This window comes from Ostrea edulis, chromosome 4, assembly GCF_947568905.1.
Source record: "Ostrea edulis chromosome 4, xbOstEdul1.1, whole genome shotgun sequence".
Taxonomy (NCBI): Eukaryota; Metazoa; Mollusca; class Bivalvia; order Ostreida; family Ostreidae; genus Ostrea; species Ostrea edulis.
Window position 1 is genome coordinate 57,741,230 of NC_079167.1, and position 21,007 is coordinate 57,762,236.

The 21,007-nt window shown below is 34.1% G+C and overlaps 1 long non-coding RNA gene across 2 annotated transcripts in view; it reads right to left on the minus strand.

Annotated features, from left to right (window-relative positions):
- LOC125668574 (uncharacterized) overlaps nt 1-21,007 on the minus strand; it is a 58,856-nt gene that overhangs the window by 26,609 nt on the left and 11,240 nt on the right. For both annotated transcript variants that reach the window (XR_008802502.1, XR_008802503.1), the window contains 3 exons: nt 20,628-20,726; nt 16,680-16,760; nt 8,019-8,042 (listed from right to left, as the gene is read on the minus strand). This is a non-coding gene — a long non-coding RNA (uncharacterized LOC125668574). The remainder of the gene's footprint in view (nt 1-8,018; nt 8,043-16,679; nt 16,761-20,627; nt 20,727-21,007) is intronic.

Here is a 21,007-nt window from a genome sequence, read left to right on the forward strand (position 1 = left end):
ATGCCAAATTTAGATTGATCGATTAGCCAGACAATCTAATTAAACTTGGCTTTGACAACAAAATGCTTTATTGCAAATATAAAAGAACGAGTGTGGAAGCATTTTCAAAACAGCCAATATAATCAGATGGTGAATCAGAAACATTACATCACAATAATTTACAGTTTAAAAAAAAACCCACATAGATAAAATATACTTTGCAATGTTTCAAATCAATACTTTTGTTAGTAATCACTATGAACAACTTGCAAGGAGTTGTCTTTCTTGCACCATCTCAAGGTGGAAAAAACAGCTAGAGTTATTTCTCTTTGTACATACATGTACTAACTGTTCCTAACATTTCTTCTATATCTTCAAAGCAATATTGTCAAGATTTTTTTGGTGATAAACATCGTATCAATTTATTGTGATGATAAAACAATGAGACTTTATCTTATATTCATGACAGATTAGGTTTTATTCAAATATGTGCTGATATTACAACAATTCAGTTTTGCTTTCTAGCTCTTTATAATTTCTGTTTTCACATAGATCAAATTCAGTTTTAAGTCCACTTTCTTTGCATAACGTATACTAGCTAATATAGCTTTTATTTCACAGCTTCATTCGCTTGGTTTCAATCTAACAGTTTATCAAACTGCAGGAAAACCAAGGCTATATGCATTACTGACTACTTTTAATTTCTGTTTTGGCCTTGTGTGAAGAAAAGGTATTTTACGCAGCAAATCAATGATTTCTCAATCTGATTAAAATCAGCTCCTCGATCCGCTCCTCTTTTTAAAAAAAAAGTCGCTACACATTTAGCGACATTAAAAAAAGAGAGAGGAGCGGATCTAGGAGCTGATTTTTAAAATCAGATTGATGGTTTCTTGCATTAAGGAGGAATAAAACATCGTCACCATGGCTGACTTTCTTTTGAAACTCAAATCAAATTAAAAATATGAGCACTACTTGTATATTTCTTTTAAATCTAATTGCCGAGCTCGAAAGCTCAGTAGGTTAAATAACCAGTGTTGACTGTTGATTTGTAGATTGTAGGTTTGAGTCCAGCTGGGGTTTCAATTTCTTTTTCCAGATCACTTTCGACTAAAACTGACTTTTTAAAAAACTAAATAAGGTAATTAGAAAGTTTTCAATTTTGAAATATCATTCAACACAACCTCCACTTTCCATCCATATCAGATTTCTCTGGTACGTTATTCCTCCTTACGCTATTCCTCCTTACGCTATTCCATATATAATGAAAAATATTTCAACAAATTTGAATGTTGTTGCAGACGATTAATTTCAACAAAATAATTTACAAGTCATTACAGATCAGCTTTAGAAGACTTTAAAACAGTTAACCATAATGTTCACTTTTTGCACTTAATTTTTTTTTCCAGCTGAGTTACCTGCTCTTCACAAAAATTAGAAAATATCAAAAAATTCTTCAAATCTTAGCAAAATTTAATAGCCAACGACTATGTAACTTTTCACTAAGACATTTCTTCTTAATTTGACTTTCTTTATGAGGCATTTGACAGCATTTATGCTATTCCAATAGACTTTAACATTAAATATGTTTTAAAAATGATATCATGGTTTGTAGTGAACTACATAACCATTGATGAAATACAGAATATGGTCATTACATTATAAATGGATGTTCATTTCTTAAATAAATGGAATACAAATGATATTTAATTTCTTGCATATGTCCTCTAAGAGTTTTACTAATAAATTATTAGCTTTGTTTGTCACTGAAATTATTTATTTTCCTTTGGAGAAATCTTCATTCATATATAATTCAGTTATCTGGCCCTCGGTGATTGAACCCGTCTGACCACCACATTTGTCTTCACACCTTGAAGACACTAACCCAGGATCTTTTTTCCCTGGCAGGCAATCTCACCTGTCAGTTCCATGGGCTGGTCTACGACACCTAATGTAACTGGGAGAAAATGCAGGATTTGAAGCTGGGTCTGGTCCATTGCATTTTTTCCCTTTCTGTTACACTTTATTTTGTTGTTGAAAAGTATAAATTCTTTTTTATACTTCTTATTATTTAATTATTTTTTTACCATTGTCCTCACCGACTGACCATATAGATTCAATTCACCCTACCCAAGCTTTCAAAACAGCTAGTATGTAACTATCCTACCATTAAATTCAATGTTCAATATGTTTATAAGTCTATAATTTTATCTTATTAGTTAAAATAAAACTGTTGTTGACCCCGTTCCCATAATAAAGCAGAATTAGTTATACACTGCATTTCACTCTTTTTTAATCTATCTTTGTAACAATTACTGCTTATTACATCATTCATTGTTGGTTCTACAAGCTGAATAAGCTGAATCACAGCGAAATAAAAGACATATTCCCACACTGTGGGCATCACACCCACATACAAAATTCCCTTTCGAAATGTTAATCTAATGACATTTACAAGTTTAATTGATTGAAACATTATACATTTGTAACGTGAAGCCCATGACCTCAATGTTTTAATCAATCCCCTACTCTAGTCCCAGGGTCATGGTTTGAACAAAATTCCAAAAAAGAAGAGTGGCTGGGGCTTCATGTTTTATAGGGTAACACAAAGCCTATTGGATTTGTCATTTCAATTTCCTGTATCAAGACTATGGTTACTGAATGTTCAAAACCCATCTGGATTGTATAAGAAATTTCCATCTGCAACAATAAAGCGTCTCTGACAGAATTGTTTCCACTCAGACATTGCTGCATTATTTTCTGATGGTCTCAGAAGTAAAAGAATTATTTACTTGATCCAGTTAATAACACACCCTTAGAAACAAAGTGGCAGATCAAAAATGACAAAATCAAAGCACTATACACAAAAAAACTATTGTCCTGTTACTCAATTTCCAAATGTTAAATCATAATTAGATTTGATGACAATTTCATCAATACCTATCTGCCTGATTTTGATAAGAAGTGTGGGTTCTAAGTTTAACATGTTGAGGCTGCCACTGTTATGGTGAGTGCAAGTTTATATACACAAGAGAATCCAAGGATGATTTGTGCCAAGTTTGGTTGAAATTGGTCAAGTGGTTCTGGAGAAGACGAAATTGTGAAAAGTTTACGACAATGACGACACCAACAACAGACAACGCAAAGTTTTGAGAAGAAAAAACCCCACTTCATATTCTCTATTCAATGTCAAGGTGGCGATATCCTTAAATCTTTAAAATATATAATATGTATATAATCCCCATGTAGCATTGACAAATAATTAGAACAATATAGCATTGTACTGTGCAGAATCTTAATCTTTATCCCACTGATTAAATATTTCAGTATTCGCATCTTGTAAATAAAAGTATGATCCAGGTTTGCTATAAGTTAAACCCCCTCCCCCTTTTTTAAAGTATAATTTCTGAATCTTTTACGAAATGGCATGGTTGATTTTTTTGGTTTATCACATTGAAACTGGAAATTTTACATGAGAGAGGTTGCTACACTTTAGATGTGGAAAACCCCAAAGGTTTGTACTTTCTGTTGAACAAACCAAACTCATAATTTGGACCCTCTACTGCTTCAGTTGTACAGAGTATTATGACATCAAAACATATGCTATGACATCACACATCTGTTGTCTTGTCCCAGCTATAATCGATATTACATTTTGCTATACATTGTGTCTACTGTGGCACACTGCAGTGTGTAGGGGACCACATAATCTAAGCAAGTTCATAATCTCATATTATGTAAAGGCAAGGAGTAAATGCACTACCCAGACACTACATGTGTTTTTAAAAAATTAATTCATAATATATAATTCTTTAACATTTAGATACTTTTCCCATTTTAAAAATATAAAGCTTGATGGTTGAATCTCACCATTTCGAAGTTATCTCTCTTTGGAAAGGAGCATTATTCAATTCAAGAATACTTTCTGCAAAATTTGCATGAAATTGCTAAAATTGTTCTAAGAATGTGAAAATTTATAAATGCACCATCAATGCCAATGCTGACAACATACAGAGATGCTAAGCAAATCTTTTATATCAGAAAATCTCACTAAAGCACAGTGTACTACTAGCAAACATATCTATCATCTATTTTCAGGTGGGATATTTGACTTATACTATTTACATATCATTGTGCATGACAAGGTGATGTACATTTTTGTGGATTGATTCAAACTCTGGAAAGAATCAATTCTTGTGAGAACTAGTATATCACTGACAGAATATGTTATTTGAGCCCATTAATGCCGAATTAATGGTTGCAAATATCCAATGGTTCTGCTAATGTGCAGCCAGGAAAACTAAAGTTTGCGGCCATCATTCAAAAGCAATTTTGCATGATATTTGCGTCCCATTTCATTGGATTTTGCTTTTAAAAAATAATATACCTTACAAAATGTTTAAGCTTGATGTTACGTTTTTGCGTTATTCTACTATGATGTCACAATCGAAAATTTTACGTCTCCTTAATGCTCCTTTAACTGCTTCAAACCTCAGTACACTAGGAAATCAAAATACATATTACAAAACAGTACCATTAGAATACCGCATTAAAACAATGTAATCATCATCTGAAGTAGGAACCGAAACACAAAATACAATTGTTGACCGAGTCTGAGGACAAGTCCCACGGGATGAAGTATTGCCCAATGATGGAAAGCAGAAAGCAATAGTTCGATCGAGGGGTTTCACATCTAACCCCAGTCAATATGTGTTTTGCTGGAGACTTTTTTTCATCAGTATATTCTGTTCTGCTGATGAAACCATTTACCAGACCTCTATGGACACAATTTTCTTGTTCTGACCTCATCCTCAACACTATGACTATGCAATTCAAAGTATTTCTAGTACTCCATCCAGTACAAAATGACAATACAATTCAAAGTATTTCTAGTACTCCATCCAGTACAAATCTCACCATCTTGATTCCTTTCAAGCATAACAAATGTTGGTGCATCAATCATACTGAAATGGCAAATGATATGTCGATGTCTGTGATGTAACAATGTCACAATAATCTGTCAACAAATCGAGTATCAGAGAGCTGTTGCAGGAATTCAGAATGATGTCTATATCATAAGAACATTTTTTTGAAACATGAACGGCGATGGAAATCCTTATTCAAAAAGGTCTATAAAGCAGTATTGTAATATCTATAACATAACCAGGATCTATTTTTTGGAAGACAATAAGCAAATTAAAGTGAATTCTTCCATCAAGATTTCAACAATGCTTCAGATGATTTCCTACAAATATCAGGAATATTTTCTGATACTTTACATACACCTTAAATTCATGTCAGAATTGTTCAATTCATACCTGTGTTTTTGATAAAATATTCACGATGTTGTCTTTTCTATTTCGATATGTTGATGTTTTCCATTTTAGGAGGAAGTCAGTACTTCATTATAAAAATAAAAATCAGTAACGACACAATCATAATTGGACAAGATTGTTTTCATCTCCTTGAAAAGTAACAAACAACTGTTTAAAAAACACTACCGGTTGTCAGTCCCACACTGTGTACACAAGTTTGAAGACAGCTCATATTGATATGGCCTCAGGATTAGCACAAGTTCCTGGTAAAAATTAGTCACAGTATTGGTTTACACTGTTAGTATCATTTATCAATGAAATAACAGAATTTGCCTGCAATTCAAATACTTTACTATAAAGTTGTACTGACTGGAGTTATTGTCCTTTAATTACATACGTGTATAATAAGAGTTGTAGTTCCTGATTTATGGTGAATTTAAAGCATGGGGTTGTACTGTGAATTAATTGAAAGACATATCTAGGTGCATCAACAGTATATACTACAGCAGTATTATTTTTTAACTACAGATATACTGCTAATTACACATTTCTTTGAGGTAAACACTCGGTGCATGATGAGCATGGACAGTCTGAAACACTAGTCTGGACACATCACAATATCAGTTCTGACAAACTGGACCCACTGTAGTGTTGATCCATGAAATAAATGATTAAGCAGCATTTCTTAAAAACTTGGGGCTAAAAATGAACATTGTTGCCTAAAGAGTGGCCAATTTCCAATATGAATGCCCAATTTGTGTTGCATTGAGCCAAAACAATACATATTGTAACCTTTCAATTTGCAAATAATATACCCAACAATTTGGAAGAACATCTAAACAATGTGCAGATCAATTGTCCTATGATTGCATACTGTAAAGAAATAACATCTTTGCAATAAAACCAGTTTATTCTGGATTAGATGTACAATATGCAACTGCCAAAACAGATTCAACCAGCTATAAAGTCATTTTTTTTTAATTTGTGTATTCATGATTTGCTTTCCTTTATTCAATGCTGAATTTCCTACACATTGGCTAGTCTGCAGTCAATAGTTGGTCCATTATTACATTTGCAAAAATGTTAGTGGGCGTATTTCTAGGGACCCAAGTTCAAAATCAGTCTACTTAAAAAGTTATATATATATGTACATGTAAGTCAGGTACATCTTTCTCTTTATCATATGCTATGTCAATTTATCTCAAATCTGCAAATACTAAAAACCATACAGCTATTCTAATCTCCTGAATTCTGAATAATGCTGCATGACCCAAAATAGAAGATGGATGTTTGTTTGTTCCAACAACTATAAAAAAAAAGTTAAAGGGAAAGATCAAATGTCTCTTGCTCATTCAAAATCAAAACTGGCAATATTACTTCTTGTGTTACCATTATGTATGCATGATGCATCAGAGAACTTGTAGATTAATTTGAATGTCATAACTTATCAGTTACTGGAGAGTGATGTTCAGTATAAAAAGTTCATCATCTAATTTGTGATGTCACTGTGTTGATTCCATTACACAATCTTATTGATACTGTGGATGTAGCCAATCACAATATCAACTCTTTCAAGTTACAATTAAGATATCTTAAAATTTGAATTCAAACAATATTTCATTCACTAACAAGTGAATGGGATTGGGCAGCAGGCATAGTCTATTTCAGCCCTCTCCCTCTTAAAATAAGACACATCACACATCTGTTCTGACATTCTTCAAAATTGGGTATTAACCTACTACACATAAATTTTCTTTTTAACACAGGAATAGGGATATACTGATACAGAAAGTCATCTTCCATTTTTCATTTATTCATGCAAAAAACTCGAACTACAACTCATTTCTAAATAACACTACTTGATGAGGCTCTTGCTTTGAGACATAATGATGTCACAAGTTGTCAGTGACAGCCTCCACAGAAGCAGGAAATTTGAAAATGCTTACTGCAACTGTTTCTGTGTAAAATATGTCTGACACAATGTCTCGAAAAACATAAAAAAATTGGTCTGTATAACAATGTACCAAATGCATCCTCTCCGTCTCATATAAATTCACATTAGTGTCTGTAACCCATTTAATCTAGCAGATGTGTTTCAAACCTTCATTCCTGTGGAGATTCAGGTTAGAATATGTCCTCAGAAGCCCTTGCTTGTTGTAAGAGGCGGCTAAATGGGTGCAGCCCTTCGGATGAGACCGTAAAAACTGAGGTCCCGTGTCACAGCAGGTGTGGCACGATAAAGATCCCTCCCTGCTCAAAGGCAGTAAGCGCCGAGCATAGGCCTAAATTTTGCAGCTCTTTACCGGCAATGATGCCGTCTCCATACGAGTGAAAAATTCTTGAAAGAGACAATGAACAAAATACAATAAATCAAATTTTCATTGTATAACTTGAAATTGCTTACTGGCAATTAAAAATGTCTTGCATTCAGAGATTTTTCAAGACAGAACCTGTCCAAATGGAATTATATCCACCAAAGACATGCTGAAATTCTAACTATCAATACGGTAAATCTGTCCAATCCAACATACTCCATGAGAAAATTTTATTGAGCATGATAAGACACAATGTCAGATTGCAGTGTAAGGAACATCAAAATTTGGTAAACTAGGGTCAAAATATACAGTGAAACAGATCACACAGGTGTCAGATTAGACAGTTTTAACTGTATCGCTAGTATGGTCTTTGAACAAACAGCAATAACGTTGTCCTCTCATTAATACATACCTTTGAAGCTTTCTCAAGGAGACCCTGAAATGAATAGAAATTAATTAATGATAAAAAATAAAACATGACTTGTAAAGCTTAAAGTATGATAATGAATTAGACACAACATTTTTAGTCTTCTTATGAACACGGCAGGCAACAAAATAATGACAAACAAAACCAATTTCATCATCGTATCTGTCACGAAAAAAGTTGTATGGATTCATGAAAAAGAACACAAGGAAACCCTGCCTACTCAACAGTACTATGGATGGATTATTTAATGAAAACACCCACTAGATTAGACACTATGCAATGTGAAGGTTGGCGAACTAAATAATGTATTGATCTAACAGTTTGTAGTATAGTATTTTTAACTTTACTCGCTGTTCATTGATCTTTACCGCAGCAGAATATTGCTGCAATACAAAAACCTAGAGTCCATTTTGTCATTAACTCCATCAGTTGACATAAAGGATGGGAATAAAATTGTACTGGTACAGCAACTTGCCACTTTGTTGCAACTTCATAGTGCAATTTGTGGCACCACAAATATACTTGTGTCTGCAGCTAGCATTACATTTCCATGCTGCTTGATGCATCCTTTTAAATTATTGCTAGACGATTCTCTATCGGTTGTAAATGTAATAATTTCCTTGTTTATTCTTTGGAGTAATTCAAATGGTTCAATTAAAAATTTATCAGTTTTAAAACAATATTCTAATTAATGGCATAAAGACTTGTTGCTTGCAAAACTACCCTGGACAAAATCATGTTTTTTCTCTCAAAAATTAACACTTGAAAATATGGAATTGCAAATGCAATCTTTGAAGAAGTTCATCATCTGTATGCTTGATCTTTATTTATACCAATTATTAGTAGTATTATGTCATTTCAATCTGAAATTGGGGAAGTTTTGAAAAAACTAAGACAACACTAGAATATTTCTAAAAGGCATCCAAACATTTTCAGTGTTTACATGAATTTTCTGTAGAATTTTGGGTGGTCACAAGCCTGTGAAATATTTCTTTCTGTCTGTCAAAATGGGTTTGCCTTTCTGTTGAAGAGTTCAGTTCAATAAGGTTCAGGATAATAAATCTGTCTGGAATCTTGTCTGTGCAGAAGGAATAGTTGTCTGCAATTGCAATCCAAATAGTACTCATCATTGGCATCTGTCATTATCGTGTATATCATTTTCATAAATATTCCACATTGTTTTCTGATTGAAAATGTAAACACAGACAAAGAAACATCCATAGAGTTCTCAAGTGACTTTGAGAGATGATATGTTTCATGCTTTTTGTTGACTTCTTATAGGTTACATGTGAAAATAATGCAGCCATTGTCAAAAAAGGTAGTCCATCATCTGTAAAGATGAAATGTCAGTACAGAGCATAGATACAGTTTGTGAGAAACCACCATACAAAGACATTATCAAAATCCTCATATGGTATCAGGGATTTGGGGTGTGGGGGATGGGTGGGTAGGTCTGTAGGGGGCTGATATAAGGCCCCTTTCCCAATGCTAAAAAGCAGGTATTTTCCCCACTTTTTGCTTTGGAGTTCACAAACAATAAAAACCAAATCAAGCAGGGTAGTCTAATTGTTCATAAATCTTCTTCACAGGCCCACAGATTACAATTTTTGCTTCGAAATTGTCAAGTAAACCTAATTTTTTTTTTGGCCTCTGCTTATTTGAATGAGGTAAGCACTGACCAAATTGAAAATCAGAAGGAGTCCAATCCTTAATGTATTCTGGATTAGTTTTCTCCCTACTTCCTTGTATAAAACATTTTCCCCAATTTCAAGCAAATGTCGCTATTTTCCCCATTTGGAAAGGCCCAGGCCCTTGAAATGAAGACCTTAAAAAACCCTGTACGGTATGATTTTTGGTTGTTGAAATTTACACTTCGGTTAAAATTGCAGAAAACAGTCAAGTTTTACACCAGATAATATTCCCTGTCCCTGAATCTACATTCATGCATGTGCAAAGTAAAAACTTTGGGGATGGGGTGGGAACCCCATACAATTTGGTGTAAGGTTAAAATGTGTTACAGTCTGAAGAAATACCCAAGGAAATACAGCTGAAGCAACTTTGTATCAGACTCGTGAACAAGCAAGATTCCAGACATCTGGCAATATGCCCATGTGGAGGTGTTTTCTAAGGTGGAACTCAATTAATAAATGAAATAAGAAGACTTGGGGAATCTGTCATTCTTAAATGCTTACACAATCTATAATCAAACAAAAAAATTGGCAAAATACACAGCCCTTATACTGTTTGTGCCATAACTTTCAGTTTCTCTTCAGCATTTGCATATCATTCTTTCCAATTACTTCGCCTTAACAATATCTAGCTTTTAAATATGTAGTTTATGAGTGCAATGTTACTTCAAATGATCCAGCCCCATAAAATCCATCAATATTTCTTGTTCTGGAAAGCTTTGCCAGTACCTAAACCCTCCATCTAAATAGGGAAAATCCACAATAAATCTTAGAAGCTTTCTCTCTAATGCAATGATACTTCATGTTGGTACTTCTTCACAACACACCTTAAACAAAATGCACTGTCTCAAGCCACAACTTAATTTATGAAAATTGTAATTTTATTTTAAAAAAGCAAATGTTTCCAATAAATAAAATTTCAGAGATAGGAATCTACCAATATTAGTTTCAGGTTATTCGGTAATCTATCATTATCTCCAAATCCTTGAAGGATACCATCTATAAACTTTTTTAAAAAGCTGATAAATATATCATCAAATACCTCTGCTGTTAATTCACCCATTACCTCAAATCCAAGCGAACCAAGGAAATGCAGAACCACACATAAAAAAGCATTCATCTATTGCGTGTAGTAAGATGGAATTTTATTCCCTAAATAATACAAGTCTACCTACCTTTTTCCCCCACGATTGTTTGTTATACAATTAATACATTCCTGACATTGTATTCTAGCTCACTCAGTAAAACTGTGTCAGCTAGTCTCTGGCATACCAAAGATTCACCACAGCAAGTTAAATCCTCAATTAAAAACGCACTACAGGTGAATAGCAAATATTTGTCTTCCTTCAATTTAACTCTGTATAAAATAATAATAATACAAGGACACTTACCTGACCCAATCCCTAATAACTTAACCATGCACACACAATAGATCATATCGAATAGGGGGAAAAAATCTGCGATTGGTGTAGCCTTTTTTCCATAGGAGATCGAGCCATTGAGCAAAAATATTTTCCTAACATACAGCTGGAATGTGGTAGATAAAAACTTGCCTAGTCCTACAAAGGACACACAGGTAATATAAAAGGGACTCCAAACATTTCACCTGGTCTATATAAAAATTCCATTACATACGAGCCAATGACCTAGCTACACCTTATAGCCTGGGAATAGTTTTGTACACAGCCAGAATTAGGCCCACGTACATGTAAAATACCGCAACACCTAGAACACTCATTACCGACAAGAATGTTACATTAGCTAGTTTTGTACCCTTTTCATTTGTCGATGCTAATTTCATGAGCTGGGCAAGATTCAGAATTTTCGTTTTGTGTGTCCTGTTTAGAAATCTGACCACCGAACAGAATTTTGGCCTGTAGGGATATAACATAAATTTCTGAACAAAAATGAGAGAATACAAAATATTTCTACATGAAACGACAGGACTTCAAACGTATACCAATCAATCCACTTGACAATTATATCCCTTTTGTGCTCACGCTTACAACCAGATTGCATAGATTTATCAAACACCCAGACTGCATAGATTTATCAAACACCTACTTATAAAAGAAACAAAAGTACACATGTAATGCTTTAGTGAACCTTCTGGAAGAAGTTGAACGATTCGAAACCTACTTCTCCAACACAAATTGATTTTACCTCTCCCAAATTTTATGATAAATTATCAATTTCAGATGGGTGGAATTTTCATCCCACCCTCTCCATGGAAATCCTCTTGTCACAATCTGAAGATAAATAATACAATTTCATGCTCAATTACCTTTCATTTCTAAACTACTCTCCATGCATGACTGATCAGCCTCATTCCAAACTCACTACCATATTTCCAATAAATTCATGAATGAAAACTTTACAAATTAATATCAACTGTACTACTATACAACATGAATATTACAGATCCAAAAAGAAAAAAGAAAAAACCATATGATTATGTTATGTTATTACCCCCATTTTTTCTGTTGTAGAGCACACATTAACATTCCCGAGTTTTTATATCCTGTTCTGGTACATATATATACCATCTTTATCAGGAACACAATCAAAACGCGTGCATTAATGGAAACACTAATTCCTCCAATAGATTTCTGGATGTTCCATTACAAACACAAATATCAAGTACTACACCATTTCTATCTGGCTCCTTGCCTATTGATCAATTACTCTTCCTACTCACTATTGTAATGATATGTGTGGAAATTCCCCTTTTATACATATAGAATATAGAGAGAAGCAACCAAGCAATATGTGCTACATTTACTAAAGCAAGACACCAGCAGAGGAAATTCCTAGTTAACCAGCTAATTGGTGATAAATGAAATATAGGCAATAAATCTATGCCATGATTTTGGGAACCCCCATGAAGTTTAACTTTTATTAATATTTTTAAAAAACCTAAACATTCTCTTCAGTCTCTTTATCACAGGATACCTCTGCATTTATACAACCAACAACAAAACAACACAATCAAAGAAGTCAATTGGCTGGAATCTACAATGCTGATCTGGGTCACATTGGTTTGGATGCTAGCATATTTACTTTGCATTCCTACTGTGACCCAACCCTATCCCTTGGAGCCATGATCTGTCATCTAAGCGACATCCAGATGTTTGAATGCTACTGTAGCCCGTTTGTTCCCAGACAATTTCATTCCAATGCTTTCTGATGTTCCATCCTGGACCAGTGGTCATAATTGGAACCAAAAGACCCACAGGCCACAACACTCACCTGAGCTGCCTCGCTCATTCAGAGATCTTGCTGCAACACCCATGACTGCTCAGCAATAAGCCAAGTCCTGCTATTCAACCAAATACATCAGTACATGTCTCCAGGTGCTTGCATATCATTTCACAAACTAATTACTATATTGTTGTTGGGAAAATTTCATATGATTATCTCTTCTTTGAAGAGAGAATGACCCTTCATTTAAATAAACTTGAATACAATTTACCCAAGCATGCTTTGTGGTAAGTTAAAATTGACTGAGTGGTTCTGGAAGAGAAGGTGAAATGTTTACAACAGACAACAAATCTCGACTGGAAAGGCTCACTTGAGAGATTACCACTAAAGTGAGCTTTAAAGCTTTAATGTACATAATATAATCATTAAAAAGCTATCAGTTCTACCATTTCTAGGCTTGTTGGTCTACCAAGATGAGTTTCATATATAGCAGCACCCTCTTTCTCAATTAGCTCCCTTTGGAAGTGGATTTAACCCTTTACTGGAACAAGTTAAATCCCTTTTACTCTAGGACGATATACTAAGATGATTTGGATACATTTGGTTTATAAGGGCTATGCAGTTCTAGAGAAGAAAATGAAAACAAGGAAATTTCAAGCCATACACTAAAGATCACAGATAGAACACAGGTACAAATGTGCAGATTATAGTCAATCAGGAGAGCTTACTGGAGTTTAAACCTCAGATGAGCTAAAATTCTCACTGACTTTTGGCAAAATTATGACATTGTCCTGAAAATATTGAATTATATCTGGTGCAAAATCTGACAAGAAGAGAAGAAAGTCAAGATGATCTTGCAATCTCGCATGAGAATTGGTAAGGTTTTCTCATTAGAAGTTTCACATATGTGAGGTATCATGATACTCACAAGCACTAACACTACTGGATTTTTTCCTTTCAACTGTATTGTGAGATTGCAGGAAATGGAGAAACTTTTACAGAGCACTTTCAGATACACACCAAATGAAATTGTTCATCCTGTATCAACATAGGTATTGCCATGCGACAGCTTTGATAAATGAGATCTACAAAACGTAACAGGTGGTTCCTAATTTACATCGCAAAATTGTCAACCTAATATTCATATCTCCACTCCCTCTAAAATACAGGAGTGACTGTGGGTGTCTTAAATCCCTTGAATGCTATGTGAGCTCCTTTTGAAAGATTTTAATTTGCCTGAAGCATGACCAATACCTAAGGATCATGTTGTCCAGTGCCTGTCTCCATACTTTAACAACAAAGTACTTGTAAATGACATTTTTCTTTGCAAATTATTGTGTGCATTTCATTGTCAAACATTTTTCCAACCACTTAGTAAGAGAAGGCTAAAGGTTCTGGGCTTAAAAAGTAAAAATCTATTACACATGTGTATGCCAGGAAGCTAGATATTATAGGATGCATGTCTGGTGAATTATAATGAAATATTACATAATAATTCCTTCTGTTCAAGAGGCAGGAAAACCATCATAAAACTGCAGCATATGCAGTTAAACAAGAAACATTTTAATGGTTTTTATTTTATGCAAACCTTCCAAACTATATAATAACCTACACTCAAAGTAAAGGTGAGTTTTCAAGAGAGCAGAACCCTAAATAGATTTCTCTATGAAAAAAATGCTTTCCCTAACTATTAAAATTTACTTGAATCATATAGAATTTACTTAGTTTTTACTAGTCACTAAATAAAACTAAGGCCTTCACAAATGGCATCTAGTCACAACATGGCATATCATAAGATAACATTCTTCCAAGCGCTATTGAAATTATCTAAAGTCCCATGTTAGTGACCTTGACCTTTAACACTTAAAAATCAGAAGGAACCAAGATCTATGGTGCAAGGTCTTTAAGCAAGATACCAATCCTGAAAGATTTAAAAAGTTTTCCTTCAAGTGATCTTGATCTTTAATTTTTGCTGGGCTTTGTAAGCATCAATTAACACCTACTATACAACCAAGATAATGATGGGAGTCTGATCCAAAATTCAGCTTGATAAACAAAGTAACACTGCTAAATCGCATTCATGCTGCGCACTTTGCTTTAAAAAAGACCATTGCTTAATCATCTCTCCAACACTATAACCATGATTAAGGAACCTTGAAGGGTTGCTGATCAGGAAGATGGGAGTTGAACAAGAGTAACTCTATCCTGTCATGAATGAATTTTACCTTTAAGGGTTAGAAAGTAATAACTATGCGAATTTGCATCTTTTTCATTCAAAATCACTGAGCTTAATTTGAGGTCCATGTTTTTCCAACATGTTTATAAAACTCTCACATGTGCAATGATTTGACAGTTATTTTTGCTTCAGACTAATCCCGATTCTATGAGATAAAAAAAAAAAAATGATCACATTCTATTTTTACTGGTTGTTTAACTTCTTAATTATTGCTTTAAGGTAATCCACCTTCTCTGATGATATCCAAACCATTAAAACAACCCATAAAATGAGCAAGTTTACAGTATGTCACAGTCTTCCAGTCAAACCCTTAATTAATGCTGGAGTTTAGACTATGCCATAAAACATCATGCATATTTTGTTTGTTTGTTTGCACTTCGTGTGGGTTCAGATTTTGTTCACACTTTTGACAGTTATAGTCATTGTTTTCAGCAGTGCCAGATTTGTCTTAATCTGCACCAACTGACGTCACTCACTGTCTGAAGTTTCAGATGGGAGAAAAAAGCTTCAGAAAGTGCAAGTTCATGCACACTGAGTCTGATGCATTTTTTGGGTGGCATATTCTAAGTATATGAATTATATCTCATCATCTCCGACATCAGTGAAAAGGAAAATCTAGCGTTTCTAGGGAGTGTATTAGTTCATTTTATGTCTGCTTAAAATAAGAAAACTTCTAAATCAGTAATAATTCATTCAAATGCTTGAAAACTATAAGGTCCCCTACTTAATTTCTTTCAAACTGACAAGGCATTGTAACACGTCAGAACACACGCCATGTACATATGTATGTAAATAAGCACAGGACAAGGCAACTCTATGCCATGACAGGTTCTTGGCAATCGACCTCTTGGGGTTAGATGGCGGAATATAAATTAACTTTAAATACAGTCTGAAAGTCACGAACAGTTTACAATCTCTTTTTCTTATCATTCCATATCTTCATCTTAAACATCAGTTCTCCGTCATCTAAAGGACTGCTTTTTCCAACGCAACTTATTCATTGTCTCTGTGATGGATGAACAGTGCTTTTTCATCCTTTCATGTTCAGTACATCTGCTTAATCTTACAAACCCCTTGTGGCACATTACCTGTTTAAGGATTGAGGAATATTTTTTCGAGGAAATCTTTTCCAATTTCTTTTTAATGCACCCCCCCCTCCCCCGCATTATTTTAGACAGGATGAACTTTAAATCAACCAAGAGAAAGAGTTACTTAACACACAAAAAAAAATATTTTGCATAATATTATTTTTAAAATGAGAAATGAAAATGCTGGGATTTTTTTAATATTCATATCCTGGACAGTCATTCAAACAAAATAAAGTGCTCTAAATATTGATTTGGTTACAACAGTCTGCTAGTAAAATAAAAACTTTTCATCTACATACAACCAGATGTTTCCTTATGCAACATAAGCAGAAATGTGTTTAACTATGAAAATCTCTGGCCACTATAATGATGTTATACTGAACAGAATTAGCTAAATAAAAAATCAAGCCTAAAAGAGAGAAAATGTTCTTACCGTCATGAAAGCCAAGGAGCCTATAGTCGGGCAGTTCATCCTGATCAAGACAGCATTAACCGACCCCGCAAAAATGGAAATCTATAAAACAGCACAAATAATATGATACAATATTTTAAATCTGCATACACAGTCAATATTATGTAGGTCTCCTTCGGTTTCCTATCAGTCAAGGCATTTCTTCCTTCTCCAAGCAAACCCCATTAGCACGCAAAAAAGAACTCTCAGGAGTAATATAGTACTAGGAGATGCCGATTTTAAAAAGTGGCAGAAAAAATTCACTACATCCAAATTTCCACATCTGCAACTTAATAACTGCATTTCATGAAGCTTTTGACCAAATCCCATACTGATATAAAAGAAAACTCAGAGAAGCAACAATTTCTTTGTCACTCCAAACTTTTCATGTGCTTTGGTAAAAATCCTACATCAATATCCTTCCATGCTTCCAAAATTCCACCTTTTATCATGTTCATAACCTCAATATCTGATGGAGCTTTGGTCAAGATCCCACACTGATGACCAACAAGCTGGCTGCATAATTGGAAGGAATACAGTAAGTGATGAATTAGCCTACATGCTTGGTGATCTTCTGCCCTGCTCCGAGATTAGGCCGATCATGAGGCAAAAGGTCAGCTGATTTTCAACACCAATTAATAGTGGAGCAAAGCTAAGAGCAGCCTAATTAAAAATCAACAGTCCTGTGACTTGAACCTCATGCTCCTATTTACATACAGCAATCTCTTCCTCTACTCCACATAGTACGCACGCCTTTCATGAAGTTTTCATTAAAAAAAAAAATCACACAGGATGATCAATCAGCTGTACTGTAACTGTACAAAATTTCATTTTTTTTTTTTTAAATTAAAGATGGTATCTTGCTTTTTCATATTCCTTTTCTGTTTAGGGAGTGAAAATACAAAAATGACATTTGTGCCATTTAAGGAACTTGCAGCATCATTTACAACACCTCAGATGAAGGAGGAGCACTGATACCATCTTATCAATAAATCATTGCCTATTAATCAATACATCAGTTCACACAACTGACACACTTTTGCTCCAATTCAATGAGATGTTTTAACAACCATATCAATCCAATTTTTCCTCTTCTTAACTTTCCACCAACAGATTTAATGAGCCAGTTCACTTCTGCAGCAAAAGACAATCCTCTTTTACAACCAGAGTATCTGTAGGCTGGAAATGAGTATAGAAGGGAAACACAACCTCCTCCTCCCAAAAAATCATCTATCATATTATTGATACACTTCATTTTTATGTCCCTGAAATACCAAATCAATCAATACATGTCTTGACAAATGTCAGAAGATTAGCTACAGAAAATTGTTATGTGATGTGCATATATATAGAAGTTGTATGAACCTTTTAGAGCTGAGGAGTGGCTGTACTTCAGCATTTAATCGGTTATCACCGCTGACACCATTGCAAATCAAGCTCTTCTGAGGACACTATCATATAAGGGGATCACACAAGGATATTTGTCTTCCTCAAAGAAAGTCAAGATACAAAGACAAGTTGCTTTACATGCATCTATGACAATCAGTCAAATACTAAATCACCTGCTCATTTTCTCTTGGATAGGGGATTTTCCCCCCACATTTGCCTTTTATAGTCACTAACATACTTCCATATATTCAGTTTTGAGAGAAATGACATTTGAGAGTGAGAGCTCAGAAGTGTGTTGCAAATGACATTCAAACAATCTGACAGGCATATGGAATTTTTCATTCACAAACAATCATGAATAAGGCATTATCTGAATAATTGATTTTCTCAATTAATTGCTTCACCTAAGAGAGGATGCCAACAGTCAGCTAGTAGAAACATTAATTTGCTTAATTTTACCTGATCAGTCAAAACTTACATAGCTGTACTTATAATACAATTTGAGGGGCAGACTTTTCCAATCATTTGGGTAAACGTTCATTCCATTGAAATAAGAGGGGTAACTGTTAACATGAATCCATAGACAAGCTGCAAAACCACAATTTAGGCTATGCCCTTTTTGTACACATGAATTACTGCAAACTATTCCTGAAATAGGTCAGTAAGCCATCAGTTCTAAACACTTCACATGATGTATTCAGTTTAAACTACGCCCAAGACAGCTCATATCTATTGTGTTTTTCTCAACTAAAATCATGAAAGATTTAAAATTTTCTTCTCTAACTGCATGCACAGAAGATAATTCCCCATCTAGACTGTAGACATTTAGCTCATTAAAATGTCTGTTAAAAATTTTGAAGCACTTTGTTCCTATTTAATCCTTTTAAATTTTAACAAATTATTCCAACATGCACTAAAGTTAACTGAATTTTTTAATTTTGATCGTTATCTTGTATCTCTACTGTTGTGACCTTGACATTGCCAATAAATATCCACGAAACTTGAAATTTAACTTCTACACAACAGAACTAGAGGTGAATGCTCTGTATGAATGATCACTATATTTTTTCAGAACTATGTTTAAGTTCACAAATTTGTATTTTATTGTGTTGTGTACCATGAGAAGAGAGTATCTTTCCAGATTGTTTAGAGCACATTCTTTTCGAATCTCAATTCTAACTCGGACTAGATTCATTGGAAGAAGAAAAAATTCCATAAAATATCAACCATTTCAACTTTCACACATGCACACTGAACTTCACAGCAACCAAGCACACATGTAGGTATTGCTTAGAGATAAAACACTTCCGCCTAGGGGTAATTTGAAGACGGAAGATTTACACCTGATGCTTCCTGATGATATCCAAACCTCTCTATCCGTAACTAACAGGTTGGTGAAGAAAACTTCACCATGATCATGGAAATAAAATCTGATATGTTGTTATACAAATGTTCTTTTCTTTAATACTACTAAATGAAATATCTTTTTTAGAAATATAAATTTCTTTTGATTTTTGTATCTTCACAGAAGCTATATAATCTACCATCGATATAAAACACCTGATAAACTGCAAACTGAGCAAGAATGTACTTGTCTCAACTAAAAAATTAAGGTATTTGTGACTATATAAGCAACATTACTTGCACATATGCCTAGTATAGAATGCAGTTTGTCAGTCATCAAAATAAGTGCTCAAAATTCTCTCCATTGCTACATGGCTGACTATTGAGAGTTCTTTTTCATGGAACAACGGCTTTCTCACATTATTTGAGCCCACACTGATAAAAACCTAAGGTGAGAGGTGATATTAAACATGTAGCAACACTTATATCAGAACAGCAATTTCTAGAAACATTTTATCTGCTGAAAACCTCTCTTCTGGCAACACAATATGAAGAGAAGTTGTACTTCCTATAACCTGCAAGGTTGTTGTGCCAGGAACAAATAGTATGAAATAAAAAGAGCCTCCATTTAGAATTAAGCTCCTGAGTAATTGGATGCAATGTTTTTGTATGTACACAAGTGTGTGTGGGCAACTATTGCTTTATATTGTGCTATAAAAAGCCTCCATTATATCTCCCATCATAATCAGGCTGCCACACACCCACATGAATTTATTGTAAAGCAGTTCATGCGTGCCTCTTTCCTTGCTTATTGTAGTTCTTTTTCATTTTTTTTTTTTAAAAATTGATTTATTCATTATCTTTGTTTAGTGAAAACATTAATGAAATATCAAAAGCTTCATATATATATATGTATATAAATTTCCCATTCAACAAGTAGAAAATGCATGAGCCAAGATGGCTGAAATTGCTAACAGATAAAGATTTTTTTTTTCTTTTTGAATGTGTCATTCTGAATTTTTCTTGCAAACATGTGTACATATATCATTATATATATATATATATATATATATATATATTCAAATAAATAGGTGGTTATAAGCAGATCTAGGGTTGTGAGACAATAAAGACAGTTTTTACCCTTATAAAAAAAGTCACAAAAAAGGTGTAAATGAATCCTCTAGCAGTGAGTATTACCTGTCTCAGCAGTCAACTGCAGAAAATCTGGCTCATGTAGTGGGTTTCAGAGAGTTACAGATGAACAGGAACATGTGAAGTCACATTTCACACATCAATCTAGATGAGACATTAAAAAGAAGCATTGATGACCATGGTAAAGGAAGTACACACCAGTTAAATGGGTGATTGTCATTTGTCTGGTTATATTGTAGATTCCTAATCCCACCCCTTGATATCTCAGGCAGTGACTGTATCAGTCAGAGCTATGTAATTGGCCAGTCAATAAATGCAGAAATAAAGACCTGTGTGTGATAATTACAGTATTAACTTTTATCTGCTTGCATACAGTTGTAAAAATGGTGTACTAGATAATCTCTTTGTAAATAGAAAGTTCCTCT